Genomic DNA, 18,216 nt, shown 5'->3' on the forward strand with positions numbered 1-18,216 from the left:
GCAGACATTATGATGATATGATCATTATGATCCCGAGCTTAATCCAACGCAGCAGAACATCCATGACTGATATGGACGGATTGTCTCAGGCGTTCTGTTGGCTGACGTTTGGCCTGTTTTTGGCGTCTTTGTCCCGTCATGTCACCCTCATCTAGAACCATCACATTCTGATAAAACGGGAGGTTTGATCTGCAGGCTACGAGCGAAAACTAAAGCAAAGGCAGAAGGAAGACGGAGACACATTTAGAGGGAGAAATGGCCAGGAGCAAAAAGGAAAGATGGAGGCCGAAGCTTTGCAGCGAATCAGATCCTTTCGTATTTGCAGTTTTGCCGCTCAGTGGGCGGCCGAGTGTCAGGTCGATGGTTTCGCAGTCCCTCCGGAAATTTCTTCTGTGTGGAAGACTGACTGAAATAACCCTGCTGAGCTTCCCTGATAATACTAATGCCAACCTGAACCAGATTCACTCTCCCTGCTGCTGAAGGCAGGAAAAATCTCTACCCTTCAGTGGTGGTAATGGAGCTGTGATGACAGTTTAACAGATAAAGATGCAGTCAGGTAGATGTGTGACAGCACCTTGTCAGTTAAACAGGAAGCAGGGCGAGTAAAAGGTGTCAGAGCTTGAAGATGGGACCTGCTGTGTCTTAATGAGGCACGACGAGTCGCATCTGCTGCTCGGAGGAAACGACGGCGAGACGCTCGCGACCAGATGTGACACTGAGAGTGAGCGACGCCCACAGCTCCGCACATCTTACCCAAAGAAACTCACATTTAATAAATGATGACAGAAAAAGCCGCCTGATGCACGGTTTGGGTCGTGTGAGCAGGAAGGTTAGGACGCTGCCGTACGATCGAGCACGGAGGAAGCCAGACTTCTCAGAAGGAAGGGGGGGGGGGGACACTCCACATAGAGGCCACTGCCGATGAGGAGATTCAGACAGGAACCTGCCGTGGGGAAAAAGTGCTCACCGCTGCACCACCGTGACACCCAAGGCAAGCACAATAGTTTGGATCTACAGCAGTGATTCCCGGGTTTGTCTGAGAAAACAGAACAGGTTCAGGTTTCAAGCTGTGCCGGCCATCGGAAGTTTGGGAAATAAGCTCCGTATGCCCAAAACTGGTTTTAAGGTGCCGGTGATCCCGCTTTTGGCCATTGTCGTCAGTACTGTTTGGATTGTTGGATGTTATAGGCTGTTTTCATGCTCTGGGAGCATGCTCTTTATAGAGGAGCCTGTTCTAAAAGACTTTCATCTTTTCTGTTGTCCTGCTCCAACACTGGTTTGTTTCAGTTTGAAGTCCAGGATGGCCGAGCAGCTATTTCCTGCTCTTCAGGCAGCACGCCTGTGTTTGATCAACCCCGTCATCCAAAACAACCAGCATCCAGTCTACCAAAGAGCCGAGGAAGGTCATGTCTTCTCTTTGTCATGTTAATGTTTTCCCTCCTTGTTCCTCCACGACCTCCCATATCCAACCTGTGCACAATGAGCTCGTTCGTTTCTGCGCAGCCTCCGACGTCATTATCTCCCCAGGAAAAGTAAGTAAAATTTATTTATTTAGCGCTTTACAACACAAGAAATGGAAATATAAAACAATGTAAAACAATAAAAACAACCAATGATCCTACTTGTAACTCAAGTAGCTCCAAATCAGTTCCCCTTTGTCCCTGTGAAAAATCTCTGTGGATTGACTGACTCAACTGGAACACCCATCTCAGCATTTGCTCTGCCGTGTATTAATTAACCCTTTAAAGCCAGTCGGAGCGGGCACGCTCTGTTTTGCGTAACTATTTTTAAATCTAAAAAATAAAAAAATAAATAAAAATATAAATATAATATATAAAAATATAAATAAAATATTTATAAATATTTTATATTATATAATATATAAAATATTTATAAATATTTTATATATTATATAATATAAAATATTTTATATTTATAAATAAATATAAAAATATAAATAAAAAAAAAAAATTAACTATTTTTAATCCCAAAAACACAATATTCCAGAAACACGCTTTGCCGATCCGATCAGCTGTTCATAGCGCGAACTATCGTATGTCCGCCATTACCTGCCTGAAACCAGAAGTGATGTCATTTTTGTGGAAATTTTGTTGTTTTTTTTGTTTTTGTTTTTTACCTTCAGGGCCTTATGAGCCTATACTGGTGTTTTTAAAAGTTATGTTTGACTTTATGCTTTTCTGTATAGTTTCTGGGATGCTTAGAACTCAAATTGCTGACATAGTTTATTTTATTTTGATGCATATGCTGTTTTGTTTTTTGTTTTTTTGCAAATTTGCATTTTAATGTTTATTTTTGTTTTTCCAGGATATAAAAATTGGTGTATTTCAAAAATAAAACTATGAAGACACTCAAAATAAATTTCCTGTGGTGGGAAACTATTTTGTGCAACTTTTTTGTATTTACAGTTTTGAGGGATAAGCCTCTTAAATTTCTCTAACTAGAAATATATGTTTTGAAAAAAATCAATTTTTTATTTTATTTTATATTTATTTTATTTTATATTTTTTAGAAATATATGTTAAAAAAATCAATTTTTTATTTTATTTTTTATTTTTATTTTTTATTTGTTTATTGCACTTTTTTGCAATGTATGTAGTTATTATGGACTTAATGCATACATATTATTAAAGTTGGGGCTATAACGGTTCAACTAGAAATGGCTCTACAGCATGTAAAAATATAAATTAAATAAAAAACAAATAAATAAAAAATAAATAGATATAAACTCTGAACTTGGTTCTGTGGTGGGTCTTAAAGGGTTAATGAGTGAGGAGGTGTGAGAACAGCCATCCCTCCGAACATAAGCTGCTGTCGATGGGAATAACTGTTCTTTCAGCGTCGGCGGTGCTAGTTGAAATTTGTGAAACAAACACACGAGGCAGGGCTGCACTGGTTCCTGGAGCCGTGCTGTGCGGCGGCGATTCGGGTTATCGGTGGCGCCCTAACTCTGCTGCCTTTTGTTGTGTTCAGCTCTCGATTGAAGTTGGCAGAAGCAGCATGTGGAGCTGTGTGCTGAATTTAAATGAAGGGAAACCCACAGCCGCGTCTTTGTCTCGGCTTCCTCTGACTTATTAATCGCGGGAAACAATTTAAGATAAGAAAGAGGCAACGATGAGGCACGGAGAGTCCGCCGGGAACCTCCCTGTAAAACGCACTGAGGGGAGCTTTCTCCTGCACAGCTCCCTCGCCGGGTGCGAGCTGCCTGTGTCTAATTAGAAGATGTTTGTAACCGGTGCAGAGAGGAGAATAAACCAACGAGCTGCTGCTGCGTCCTGAGCCTCTAAAAAGGACCAGAGCCAAAGACGAAACTGAAGCCTTTTCAGCTGTAATGCTCGGAGGCAGCAGCCAGTCCAGCTGAATTACTGCTGTGCTGTTTATCTGCTCGTTCTCCAGGTTTCTAATTGTGCTGGTCGGGATTCTCCTATAAGGAGTGTCTGAATCTAAAGATGGAAACGATCGGTGTTTTCCAGGAAGTGAGTGAACTGCGGTGTTTCTGCATCATTGATGAAGTGATTAACATTGAGCATTAGAGGAAAACCTGACCATGCCGATTTGCTAGATGTTGCTTTTGTGTACAGTGTGGCTTCAGGGGTTAGAACCAAAAACTAATGAGATGTGATTAAGTTCTCAGCCAAGTCGGTGCAGAGAGCGAGGCAGCAGCACGTAACCCCAAACTATCCTCCTTCAGACTCAGCCAAGTGTTTAACCCAGCGGTCTCCAACCTTTGTTGTGCCACGGACCGGTTTATGCCCAACAATATTTTCACGGACCGGCCTTTAAGGTGTCGCGGATAAATACAACAAAATAAAACTAGTACCGGTGTTGTGCCAAAGTAGGTATCCCCGACAGAATTTGTTTCCCCTGTGCTGGGAGCAGCAAGAAGTGCTGATGTTTTCATTTTGTGAAAAAGTGAAAAATTAGTATCGTTACATTACCATTCAGTTTGAGGGTTACAACAGAAAATTATATATTTATTGCTCACGGGTGTCAGGTGGGATTATTTTAATAAACCATTAACGTTTTGATAACTATTTTTATATTTTTATTCTCCTGTAACTTTACTATATAAAGAGCTAAATCCTCCAAAGTTTCAGGAGTAATGCGTCATAATAAGAAGTGTTTGTGAACAAAAAATCAGCAATGTGGGATACTGTTTGTCCGTGATTTACACAGGGGGAACAAATTGTGGCAGGATCAGCCTGATATTATTTGTATCCCACTATAACTTTGTTGTATAAAGAGCTAACATCTCAAAAATGTCAGGAGTAGTTAGTCATTATAAGAAGTGTTTGTAAACTAAAAATCAACAATGCGGGATACTGTTTGTCCGTGATTTGGACAGTCCAGCGTGTGCTCCCGACGCAGGGGAAACAAATTCTGTCGGGGATACCTAATTTGGCACGACACCGGTACCGAAAAAAATAAAATGTATTCATAACACACGTGAAAAGACCCAGGATGATCGAGTAAACAATAAAAACGATAACAAAATAACGCTGAAAACTGATAAAAACCCTGAAAACTATACATTTCACACCCGAACCTCAACTCTCGCGGCCCGGTACCGGTCCGAGGCCCGGGGGTTGGGGACCGCTGGTTTAAGCTCCACCTTGTTGCAGGTTTAAAGCCTCAAGTTTGTTTTCAAAGATTAAAAAACCGGCGAAGCTACTTCATGACCCTGTGCTGTTATGTGTGTGGTGGGTGGGTGGGTGGGTGGGGGGGGGGCAAGGTGTTTCTGCGCAGTGTACCAGGGGCACGGAGAAAAGTTGTCGTACCATAGGCACGAGGAGTGTGCGTGTGTGTGTGTGTGTGTGTGTGTGTGGCTCCAGCTGCCCACAGACAGTTTTCATGTCACAGAAACTTTTGCACTGATGTGTATTTGTCTGTGTTCGTGTTGCCTGCTTGCATAAAAGAGAGAGAGCTAACCAAGCGTCAAATGCAGATTTATGGCCCCGCCCACCAAATGATCTGAGACTGTAATAAAACTGTCATATATTTATGGTGGTGTCATAAATTTGAGTTATGCTAATGAATCATCTGAGCTTTGTTAAAATGTTTAAAAACATGTCTGAAATATGTTGTGTCAGAACTGAATGCATGTGCAATTATTCATAACTTCCATGATTTATGGGACATTATCTTTTTAATCACTTTGTTTTGTAATTATTTATAACTTGGTGGCTTCTTTGATGATATTATTCAGAAGTGGTGAAATATGGTGCATTTAAAAATGTTTTCATGCACACATGTCATCATGTGGCGACGAGGGTCGAGGGCCTGACTGGTGATCCGTCTTTATCATCTTTGAAAATGATGCAGATATTTATCCACACAGTGATTCAGACGTGCATCAAACAGTTTACGAAGGCTTAACGTTGTGAAATGTTTCCAGTGTAATAAAAACACAAAAACAGGACACAGTGGAGCTAACGAGACCCTTAAACTCATTAATCCAGTTTGTTTCTTATATAAACGGGGAAGCAGAATAATGAGCCGCTGGATTCAGGAGGACTTTTCAAGCTTTGTTTTGCAGCTCCCTGCAGTTTCATTACTAATTATACGCACATCATTTCAGGGATGTTTCATACTCCACATTCGCTGCACCAGAGGAGTGAAGCTTTTAAGTGGCAGGTGACTCTTCAAACAGCTGCAGGAAACGCACACTAACGCGTGTCTGCATGCTACATGCACAGCTGCTGTGTGCAGGTTAAGTTAAGATCACCACAGCTCGGCAAACTCACCAGTGTTGGACTAAATATACACAATGTTTAGATTCACTCTTGAATTCCTCGGTTATATCGTCTTTGGAGCATTTAGGGTTGAAGATCATTCCTGCCTTCGCTGCCGTGCTGATGCATGCAGAGCTGCATCTCTGTAAACTTGCATCTGGTTGGTGCCACAGAGTGAGCATCGCCTGCTAATTTCATCAACTACAAGCAAACAGCCACATTTTTTCTTTGTGCCAGAGAAAACAGAGCAGAGATGAATTTGCATTGAAGCTGATGATGCTGAGATTCATTTGCTGTTTGTACTAAAAAAGTTATGACTGTCCTCTGGGAGCTGCTTTTTACTTTACATTTCACAGACTGAACTTTTTTAGTCGAGTAAAGAAGTTGCTTCAGTATTTTTAAACACTGGTATCTGTACTTCTACTTAAAGTCTGGACTTTTGCTGCCTCTGAAGATGAGACAGATTATTTTTAAAGAGATGCTGCTCAGTGTGGAAGCTGTTTATCTGAAGCAGCAATTTTTAAAATCCCAACAGATTCCTGCTGAATTAAAAGCTCCCTTTCTTCCTTTAGTTGGAGATGTTGGTGAGACTGACTGACATGTTTGTCTGAACCAGTTTTAGCTTCAGGACATTTAATCATCATGATGAGCCAAGATGTAAACACCTGAATCTGTACTTAAAGTGCTCGAAACTTTCATGCATGATTGGGAACGAGCCTCTGCAAGTCTGTTAACCCTTTAAGACCTACCATAGAACCAAGTCCACCAGAGTTTATATTATATGTTTACATGCTGTGGAGCCATTTTTGGGAGCATTTCAAGTTGATATACATCAAAACAACCATTATAGCCTAAATTTTAATAATATGTCTGCATTAAGTGCATAGTAATTACATAAATTGCAAAAAAGTGCAATAAACTACCAAAAAATTGAAAATCGTTTTTGTTTTTTTAACATATATTTCTAGTTAGAGAAATTTAAGAGGCTTATCCCTCAAAACTGTAAATACAAAAAAGTTGCACAAAATAGTTTCCCACCACAGGAAATTTATTTTGAGTGTCTTCATAGTTTTATTTTTGAAATACACCAATTTTTATACACTGCAGGAAAAACGAAAATAAATATTATAATGCAAATTTGCAAAAAAGCAGCATATGCATCAAAATAAACTATTTCCAGCAGTGCAATATGAGTCCTAAGCATCCCAGAAACCACACAGAAAGTCATAAAGTCAAACATAACTTTTAAAAACACCAGCATAGGCTCATGAGGCCCGGATGGTAAAAAACTACATTTCCGCAAAATGACGTCACTTCCGGTTTCGGGCAGGTCATGGCGGACATGCGATAGTTCGCGCTGATGGACGTAGCAAGTGTTACGAACAGCTGATCGGATCGGCAAAGCGTGTTTCTGGAATATTATGTTTTTGTTGCTGCAAGTGCTTTTTATGCAGTTTTTGCAAAACTATATGTGGAAGGAAACTGTGACCGAGGACAAGCTGATGGCATAAGATGTAAGTACAACTCCTCTGGTTTCATATGCAAAAAAAATTATTGCGCTAGCTCACGTGGTTGCAGAGCTACCGGGATTTAAAAATAGTTACGCAAAGCAGAGCGTGCCCAATCATACTCCTCTTTACTATCAAAACAACTCTTTAGGAAAAAAAATCAGAGCAAACAAAAAAATAATTCACTGAGACGACTTTCTGTCCGTCTGCAGGTAACAGGCCCGGCCGTCCTGTTAGATAAGCTCCTGGCAGCAGTTTGGTCCAATTCTCATATTTTCGGGGCCGTTTCATGATGCTTGTCTGCACTCACAGGTACTGACAGAGCCTCAGCCTGCTGATAAGACCCCGAGGGTGCTTTCAGGTAGGTGAGGCAGCCTCTCACAACACGAGAAAAGCATTTTACACCACGTTCCTCTCAGCTTTTATTTGACCTTTTAGGTCTAATGTTAGCACCGACAAACGTCCAACATGCACACGGTGTTCAGTAAACGGGTTTTATGTTCATCTTGCTGCAGTTAACGTTTCCGGTCGTCTCTCGGACTAAAAGCTTTCGCCCTCCTGCTGCTGCAGACCTGCTGTTGGTCCTCTTCATGCCTCCTTTCAGCCTCCGTTTGTCACCTGAAACAGGAAACGGCACAGGTGATGTTCCAGGAGGATCGCTGATCCAGCGATTGGTGACAGGAACGCTCGGCAGACTGAACCAGCTTTAACTAATCGTCCGTATTTTGCTGGAGCGATTACCATGGTAACAAATACTGCACTGTATTAAAAACACACACGCTGTTTAACACTTTCAGTCCCGCCGTGTCGTGCTTGGACTCATCTGCATCACAGCCCCTCAGTGTGAGTCTGCAGCATGTTGCTGCCGTCTCCTTGTGCTGTGGATTATTTCTGCACCTTCTGTTTTTCAACCTTTTCTATGCAGAAACAGGAAACAATAGCTCTGCATGAGCTGGCCGATCAGTCCAGCCCGGACCCTGCCTCTTGCCTCCTCTGTGGTCTGACAATCGTAGCAGAGAGATTTAGAAAGTTCTGAGTGGGCGGCTGGACAGAGACAACCCTTTGAACATTTCTATCCAAAGCCTGTATAACAGGCTGCTGCTCTTTTCACCTCTGTGTGCTTTTCATCCTTCAAATTGGTCTGCGGTGCCTTCTGCACAAAGCCGAGCTGCCCTTTAGCTGCAGGAAAGTTCTTCCTCCAGCACGCTGCGGCCGAGCCTTGTTAGTGCGATTCTCTGTGCACAAAAACCCTTTGATTTTACAATTCAGTGTCTATAAAAGGCAGCAGGCAATGTCTGGGTTTTTAGATTAAGAACAAAAGTTTGCAGAAAAAAATCCATTTCCAGAATCAATCCAGGGAACAGGATGTGCAGGTCTCTTATGGTGCTCACAGGACTTCCAAACATGAACTCAGGAGAGACTTTGTCACATGTAACATGTGAATTCACCACTTCCTGTTCTATTCTCACACAAGTGCAAATCACAGTCCTGGAGAGACAGCAGGTTAAAGTGATCCATGCTGGAAATGTGATGTGAAGCTGTGAGCTGCATGAAAAACCACAGGTTCACCATAACGGGCACGTATCCTGCACCAAGTCAGGTTTATGTCTTGTTGTGAATCACAAACAATCGAATAACACAAAACAAAAGACAAAATGACAAAGTTTAAGAAGTGAAACATAAAATGAAAAAACCTGAGTAAGAACAACACAAGTGAACGTACTCTGAGCTCATCCTGATTTAAATGTAGGAGATGTGTGAAGAACATCCCAACGTTTGACTAAAACCTGGGAGGACGAAGGTGAGAGAGAGAGGTGTGAATTTCACCAGCATTTCAGTGTTTTGATGAAAGTCATTCAAGACTTGAAAGCCAATATGTACGTACTTTAATCTCTTTGATAACCTTTCTCTCTGAGTGTGTTGTTGTAAATATGCATAACATGTGTGAGGGACAGAAAAGTGACGATGCCAAAGCTGATTGCTCATCCAGTCGATATTGTTGATGTAGTGCTGCCCATCGTCCTGGGATCAACACAAAAACTTGAAAACAAAGACAAAAGTCTTTTATCCTGTCTTTCTTCTCTCACCCCAACCAATCACAGCAGATGGCCCCGCCCCTCCCTGAGCCTGGTTCTGTCGGAGGTTTCTTCCTGTTAAAAGAGAGTTTTTCCTTCCCACTGTCGCCAAAGTGCTGCTCATAGGGGGTCATATGATTGTTGGGTTTCTCTCTGTATTATTGTACGATCTACCTGACAACATGAAGCTCACCCACTTTGGTTATTCCTGTGGAGCAGCTGTGATCTTTCTGCAACAACTGGCCAGTTCGTGTGTGTGTGTGTGTGGGGCAAGGTGTTTCTGTGCAGTGTACCAGGGGCACGGAGAAAAGTTGTCGTACCATAGGCACGAGGAGTGTGTGTGTGTGTGTGTGTGTGTGTGTGTTCCTGTCTACCTATCTTTGTGAGGATGGAAATCTGCATTCTACTAACCTTGTGAGGACACAAGGTTAGGTTCAGTGTTGGACAAGTTACTTTAAAAAAGTAATTAATTATAGTTACTAGTTACTTCTTCAAAAAAGAAACTGAGTTAGTAACTGAGTTACAATATTCTAAAAGTAATTAATTACTTGAAAAGTAACTACTGCGTTACTTTAAAAAAAAAGTTTAACCCCCTGGGGTCCAGGGTAGAATCGGCCATTTTTAACTACTTTTGATTTTCCCTCCACATTTCACCTTTAAAAACTATTTATTTTGTTTGGTATCATTCTTTTCAGCACAACCTCACATGTCTGAATTTAGTGTTATGTTTTCATTTTGACAGACTGTATTAACACAATTGATCTAAAACCAGACAAAAAACATAAAATCAGAGTAGAAAAAGTTATTTTTTACTGTAACAACCACAAACATGTTTATTGAATCATATTTCATAACTTTAAATGCAAATATAAATGGTCAATTTTAATTTATATGCACAAGTTTTGCGAACAACAAAGTTATTTGCAGCCATTTACCCTTTACCCTTTTTTAATAACCATTTCAAACTGTTTCCAGAACAATCAGCTGTTCTTCAATAAGATGTCACAAATTATTTGTGCCACTACAAAAATAATTTGTGTCCACTCTAAAGGAAACATCACAGCCTGATACCTGCAGGTCTGACAGCAGCAGGTGTGTCACTCCTGTTTCTACCTGGAGACAGCAGTCGCCTCATTGTTCTGACACACAACACAAAACTATCCACAACACTGCACACTAACTACACAAGACAACACATTAACTACACCAAACACGCTAAACGTCGCAAATCTCTCACATCTCAGAGAGTGAGAGAGTGGCTCACTCAGCGCTAGTGAGCAGAGAGGTCTCGCTGCTGTCCTCAGACAGTAAACATGAAACTATTGAGGAAAAACACGCGTATATCTTGTTTATCATGACTCTGGTTTTACTGGCCTATCAACACAGTTTATAAACTGGTATATGTCACCTTGTTGCTTTGTCTTTAAGTGGTCATGTGATTGACTTACCACGACTACTTTATTCTTCCTCAGTCAAACAGCAGCACTCGTGCGATCCAGGTGTGATCACCGTCCGCGGGAGCGCAGCTGCTCAAAGCTGCAGCGCCCAGATTACTAACAGCTGCTTCCTGCAGCTGATATAAGAAGCTGTAAACTGAACACAGCTTCAACCGTCTGTTTGCTGAAAAATAGTAACGCACCACATTTTCTTGTTGGTAACTGTAACGGTGTTGTAACGATAGGAATAGTAATTAGTTAGATTACTCTTACTGGTTAGGTTTAGGGTTAGGCGTTCATTTTTAATGGTTAGGCTTTAGGCTTTGCTAGTTTCTGCTCGTGTTCTCAGCCCGTGTTACGTCTCCCTTTTTCATGTGTTTCATGTCTGCATGTCTCTTATTGTCAAGTTAATGAGAGACAGACATGACAACATGATGTTTCCTGTTTTATTTTGAAGAGGTCTTGTGTTCCTGTGTTCGTTGTGTTTAGTTTTACTCTTCCACTGTGACGTCATTATGTTCATTTGTGTCAGCTGTTTCTCCATGTGTTTCCACTTCCCCTGATCACCTCCTGTTCTAATGCAGCACCTCAAAGCGTCACACTTGAGCCATGCAAAGGTTGAGCAGTCAGGTGTGTGTTCTTCGACCCAGCCACGGTGCTTTTAGCACCTAAAACCTGACCGAGCAGTCTTGAGTGACTGAACCTAACAAAGTGAAATCAGTGAGTTGATTATGATGAAGGAAAATGCAGAATGTAAAGGTCCAGACAGGATGGTGATACTACCACCATCCCTCCAACCTCTTAAGGTGGACTTGTAGGTCTCTAAAGTGGGACAGTTTTCTCTTGTAAACCTCCAAAAGAGACAGATGAGCATCTGAGTTTGGACCAATCAACAAAACCCATCTAATGCTAATGATTCATGGCACAAAACACCTGATCTCCCTCTGCATCTCTCACGGACGCTGCAAAACGCTGAAGAAGGCAAAAGCTGAAGTCCGTGCTGTTCATGCGACTGCAGATGGTGAGCGTGCAGAAACAGTTAACGCTCTTCCTGTCCACTCTCGTTTGGCTCTGCAGTGATAATTGAACCTTCCTCGCCCATCAGGGCAGTGAACTGTTTCAGAGCAAAGCAATTTGTCCGAGCCAACAAATCTGATAAGCTCTGATTAAACAGCAGCGAGGAGACTCTGGCGCCGACACAGAGACGGGAGGCCGAGCTGGAGGTGGCAGAGTCGAGGAGGGGAGCATGATTAGAAGAGAGGCGACGCTGAGACGGTTTGGATATGCACAGAGGAGGCGCAGTGGTGGCTGAAAAGATTACGACCTCAGAGTTGGTTCATGGATGTAGTGAAGGAGGAAGTAACAGTGCAAACAGGAAATAAGCTACAAACTGACTGAGATATAAATCCCTTAACCCTTTAAGACCTACCATAGAACCAAGTCCGCCAGAGCTTATATTATATGTTTACATGCTGTGGAGCCATTTTTGGGAGCATTTCAAGTTGATATACATCAATACAACCATTACAGCCTAAATTTTAATAATATGTCTGCATTAAGTGCATAGTAATTACATAAATTGCAAAAAAGTGCAATAAACTACAAAACAATTGAAAATCGTTTTTGTTTTTTTAACATATATTTCTAGTTAGAGAAATTTAAGAGGCTTATCCCTCAAAACTGTAAATACAAAAAAGTTGCACAAAATAGTTTCCCACCACAGGAAATTTATTTTGAGTGTCTTCATAGTTTTATTTTTGAAATGCACCAATTTTTATACACTGCAGGAAAAACGAAAATAAATATTATAATGCAAATTTTCAAAAAAGCAGCATATGCATCAAAATAAACTATTTCCAGCAGTGCAATATGAGTCCTAAGCATCCCAGAAACCACACAGAAAGTCATAAAGTCAAACATAACTTTTAAAAACACCAGTATAGGCTCATGAGGCCCTGATGGTAAAAAACTACATTTCCACAAAATGACGTCACTTCTGGTTTCGGGCAGGTCATGGTGGACATGCGATAGTTCACGCTGATGGACGTAGGAAGTGTTACAAACAGCTGATCGGATCAGCAAAGCGTGTTTCTGGAATATTGTGTTTTTGTTGCTGCAAGTGCTTTTTATGCAGTTTTTGCAAAGCTATATGTGGAAGGAAACTGTGACCGAGGACAAGCTGATGGCATAAGATGTAAGTACAACTCCTCCAGTTTCATATGCAAAAAGCGTGGATGCGTGGAATCATTTAGTCTGTGCATATCCGCACACACGTTTAAATCTGTTTTAAAAACACTTGTATCCTCAGCGGTTGGCACCAGTGTGACATCCCAACAGATGTCTGCACTTTATTCTGCTTTTACTTTTATTTGATTCGATTTTTCTGGATCCTGAGTGACGTTTTTCTTGGGCTTAGATACAGTTTTAAGACCGAGTGACCCAAGTGCTCTACATTAAATGTGCCGTATGAATAATCATGAACCCGACCTCGATCAGGTGTTTCAAGCTCGTCACGTTTCCTACCAAACAAGCCGATGCTGCATTCATAAACCCAAAGCAGAAACATCTAAATGTTGTGGTTGAAGAGAAAGAATAGTGTTTTCAGCAGGAGTTGAACCTTCAACCTCAAAGCTAAAAGATAGATAGAAAAGATTGAAAGATCTCTCACAGTTCTGCAGATCAGGAGTTAGGTGCGAGGCTTTGCTCAGTGTTTACTGGAACTGAAGCTGGTTCAGCGGTGAAGGACGGGGGTCCGAATCTTCCGGCTCACACCACAGTGGAAATTTATAGCAGCGTCACAAACAGTGATATTAAGTCATTTTGTAAAATGAGCAAATGTAAAACTCGAAAATAGAAAATAAAAGCTTAAAAATAAATAAAATACAAAGTTATGTGATTGTTCAAACAGAAGGAAACGAATTAAATGTTTCTTCTTTATAATCGTCTGCCTCTCAGGGTTTAATGATGCCACGGGAAAGCTTTTATTATCAATCATAATTGAACCTCACAGCGTCCCAATGACGACATGTTAATGATCAGAGATGAATGACGTTCAGGCGCACAGCGAGCTCACAGAGGAGATGAAGTTTGACTAGAGTCGTGCTTCTGCCCAGTCGTCTGTTTCTCGAGAATTTGGTGAAACCCTTCAGTGAAGCCATGAACTTTAAACTTCTTCACAGGAAATCGAAACAGTTTTGGCTGCAGTAAGATGCTCATTGATCATCTGAAGGCTGCAGGAATTAGCAGAGTGCGTGACCTCTGGGTGTTCAAGCTCTCGGTGCTCACTGCGTCGCTTTTTCTGAACGGCAGGAAACTGGTCGTGGTGGAGTGTGGGCACGCTGATAAAAGGTTGTCAACAGATCCATAGCTTCAGAAACGGCTTTGAAGGCAAACAATGAGGTTTAGGACATGTGACGTGCGTGTTTTTCCACCCATCGCTGCTTCAACCTCGTTTCTTTCAGGTCTTTCGTGTTCTCAGTCATGCAGCCTGGTGTTTCCTTCTGGGCGAACATTACAAACACATACAGCAGGTCGTTCATCCACCTTGACATCATCGGACATTACAGCATACACCTTTTACCTCTTGAATAATTTGCGCTGTGATCTTTGTCCAACATCATCTGATTGGTTCACTGAGAGGTAAGCAGTCTTGGTAGAAGTTGTACATCACGCAGGAAAGCATCGAAGTTTTTAAGCACGTGACCTTGGTGTCGCCTTTCAATTCATTTTGACCATTCAAAGGAAGTAAGAAGAAAGACAGTGCCTGAAAGTTTTATTATTCGCTGCTCTCAGTCACACTGCATTTTGTAGCTCCTCAGCTGCATCGAGGACATGTCTACGCTCCGTACATCCATCTCATTAAAGTCAGTTTATTTTTATGGCAAAATTAAACTCAGAGTGCTGCACAGGAAGCAAAAGTATCAAAGAAACATCCATCCCTGTCAGGGTTGCGATACCAGCTGTCTTAGGGTGAGAGGCGGGGCACACCTTGGACAGGTCACCAGTCTGCTGCAGGGCTAACACATAGAGACAGATTCACATTCACACCTATGGGCGATCCTGACCCCACTAACTGCATGTTAGTGTTCTCACCCCAACCAATCACAGCAGATGGCCCCGCCCCTCCTTGAGCCTGGTTCTGCTGGAGGTTTCTTCCTGTTAAAAGGGAGTTTTTCCTTCCCACTGTCGCCAAAGTGCTGCTCATAGGGGGTCATATGATTGTTGGGTTTTTCTCTGTATCTATGAAGCGCCTTGAGGCGACTTTTATTGTGATTTGGCGCTATATAAATAAAATTGAATTGAATTGAATGTCTTTGGACTGTGGGAGGAAACCAGAGTACCCGGACAGAGCCCACACAAACTCCACGCAGACAACACTTGGCTGTACATCTGCATCTGAAGGTTAAAGGTCACACTTTGAGGACACCAATGTTCACATGTTGGACAGAGAAGAAAGAGGAGTGAAAGAAACATCTATGTCCACTGTGAACGGCCATCTTTGAACAGAGGGCGGGGCTTACAACACCAACTGTCTGCCATCTGCAGGGTGGGCCATTTATATGGATACACGGTAATAACATGGGAATGGTTGGTGATATTAAAGTCCTGTTTGTGGCACATTAGTATATGTGAGGGGGCAAACTCCCCAAGGTGGGTGGTGACCATGGTGGCCATTTAGAAGTCGGCCATCTTGGATACAACTTTTGTTTTTTCAATAGGAAGAGGGTCATGTGACACATCAAACTTATTGGTAATGTCACAAGAAAAACAATGGTGTGCTTGGTTTCAACGTAACTTTATTCTTTCATGAGTTATTTACACGTTTCTGACCGCTTATAAAATGTGTTCAATGTGCTGCCCATTGTGTTGGATTGTCAATGCAACCCTCTTCTCCCACTCTTCACACACTGATAGCAACACCACAGGAGAAATGCCAGCACAGGCATCCAGTATCCGTAGTTTCAGGGGACATCTGACCTCAGGAAATCACATGATAGGGTGGGGCTAGGTTTCACAGTGGGTTCACCTGAAACCTTGGCTGATTGTGACCCACACCTGTTTTCACACCTTGGCTTGTGTGATTAGGTAAAGGATGATTGGGGGGTCCATCCCACAGGGATTAAATCTGGGACTTTCCACCAGTTGCTCTGAGAACTGAAGAAGCTTCTCAGATGAAACATCTTCAGGAAACTTAAAGAAGTCCCCACGCTTTTCTTTCCAAAGCTATCGATATTTCCTCTCCTTATCCAGTTCAGGATCACGGGGGGACCGGAGCGTATCCCAGCTGTCTAGAAGGCAAGAGGCAGTAAATCATTCAATTCGAGTAAAAACAACAATACAAGAACCTGAAACACATCTGAAGCTGAGAAAAATAATAATAAGATTGTCAGTGAGGAAGATAATGTAATGTGAAGAGGGAGATGAGTTTCAGAGGTGTGGCTGAGGCCGGTCACTTGAACAGGTAAAATCCTGAATCTGGATTAGAAAAGATTATTAGGAAAGAACTGAACCAGTTCCACAGTAGTGGCTCTTTTAACTGGTGACCAGTTCTGGGCCACAGGCCACGCGTTCGACACTGCTGGTCAAGAACAGAGGAGAACACATCGAGCTGTGTGAGGCTGTGAGCTAAAGTGAGTTTGACGCCTCCTGTTGTAGATGAGAAACCGTTTGTTTGCTCAGAGAGCATCAGGAAGACGCCCGACAGCATCGCTGTCTTACAAGCCTGAGAACAAAGTCGGCTGTCGGCTGCTTTGAGCTTCAGAAAGCTCTGCATTAAATCTGTGAGAAATATGAGACATCTTATTAAGACTGCCGACAAAACGCAACAGCTGCGTTGGCTGAATCGATGGACTGATGGAGACTTTAAAGGATAAACGGTGCTAAATATATTTGCACATATATTTGACTGTTAGTGTGGACCTGCCACCTCAGGCTTTACATTCTTACTGGGGCGTCAGACTGAAGCTGGTCTGTGCTTCTGGGAGGACGATCCATTTATTATTTAGGTGTGAGAGAATAAAAGACGAGTTTGAATCAAGGCCTGCACCATTAATCAAATCTCGATCTTGATCTTGGCTTCACTTAAACGAACACGATAAAGCAATATTAAAATGCATGCTCTGCCAACAGAAGGCAATGCAAAAACAAATCGGGCACTTCCTAAAACACTGCCAATCACAGCTGTTCCCTGCACCACAGAGATCTGTGCAGCGGTCTGCATGAAAAACACTGCATTAAAGGCAGATGCATAAAAATATGAGCCTTAGAAACACGAGTTTCTGAGGCGACACCGTGATGACGGTGATTTCTGGGCTGTTTCAGGCCTTTGCTGAGCACTTGGCCTGCGTCAGCTGTCCTCTTGTTTGTGAGATGTCTGCTTGTATCTTGAATCTATTCCTTCCTGCAGCATTCGGAGAAGCATGAACACTTTGCTGTTTTTCCTTCTCAGTGTTGATTGCAGCTGTAGACATCTGGCGCTCTCAGATTACCTTCAGCTGCTGCGGTCTGAGAAACAGGCTGACCTTTACATTTCCTGCACGTCTTGGCTCTCTCTGTTTCTCCGTAGCTTCATCCTGTTTTGCTTCCACCTGGCTTTCAGCTACACGCTCCTCGGAGATCATCTGAATCTTTATTTTGCCAAGGCTGTTTCTGGAAGACAGCCTCAGCTGTCTCGACGGCTTCGAGCTTCATTTTTTCGTCCTGGAAGTTTTCCTCTCCTGATTTTGCATTCCTGACGTCTTTTTCATTGTCAGACTGCTTTTTAAGGCCAGAAAACAACCAAATAGAAATGTTTCCAAACAAACATGATGTAGAAACATTCAAAACCAAAGAGAGGCTTTTCTTTCACTGCTCATGAGCCGTGAGGACAGAAAGCACCACTCTCATACTGGGACTGGTTCATCGTTCACACTCCAAAGGATGCATCTAAGAGCCACCGCGGGTTAGTGTCTTGATTGTCTGGAGCAGGCAGGGATCAAACTACCAGCTGTTTCAATAAGTAGATGACCTGCTGAGCTGCAGCCCCTTTTTGGTCAGAGTGTGCAGAACACAAAGAGCTTTTATAATCAGCTCAGCTGGTTTTGAACTGCAAATGAGAAAGTACGCTCACTGGTGCTTTGTTGTATGGGTTGGACGCTCTTTTTAGAACTGCCTTAATTCTGAGATTGAGATCTGGTGACTGTGGAGGCCAGTTCAGTCCAGTTTGACTTATGTAGCACCAAACCACAGCGACAGTCATCGTCATGTTCAAGAAAGCAGTTTGAGATGATCTGAGCTCTGACGTCCTGCTGAAGGCAGCGTACAGAGATGGACAACAGCACTCAGGTATGTGCTAAACTGGGGCTAAGGAGGTCAAAGGTGAGCCAAGGAGAGATCCCCTCACCATTACAGCACCAGCCTGCACTGCTGATGCGAGGCAGGACCCTGGATCTGAATCCCAGCAGTCAAA

At 42.4% G+C, this 18,216-nt stretch overlaps 2 long non-coding RNA genes across 2 annotated transcripts in view; one reads left to right on the forward strand and one right to left on the reverse strand.

Moving 5' to 3' along the window:
- The window catches only part of LOC146513398 (uncharacterized), a 225,019-nt gene that overhangs the window by 91,738 nt on the left and 115,065 nt on the right, over window positions 1-18,216 (reverse strand). The gene's annotated exons all lie outside the window — the stretch shown is intronic.
- LOC146513401 (uncharacterized) lies at window positions 10,377-15,543 on the forward strand. The gene is made up of 2 exons (XR_014875353.1): window positions 10,377-14,560; window positions 14,666-15,543. It is a non-coding gene; the product is annotated as an uncharacterized LOC146513401 (long non-coding RNA).

This window comes from Neolamprologus multifasciatus, chromosome 7 (assembly GCF_963576455.1).
Source record: "Neolamprologus multifasciatus chromosome 7, fNeoMul1.2, whole genome shotgun sequence".
NCBI classification, from domain to species: Eukaryota; Metazoa; Chordata; class Actinopteri; order Cichliformes; family Cichlidae; genus Neolamprologus; species Neolamprologus multifasciatus.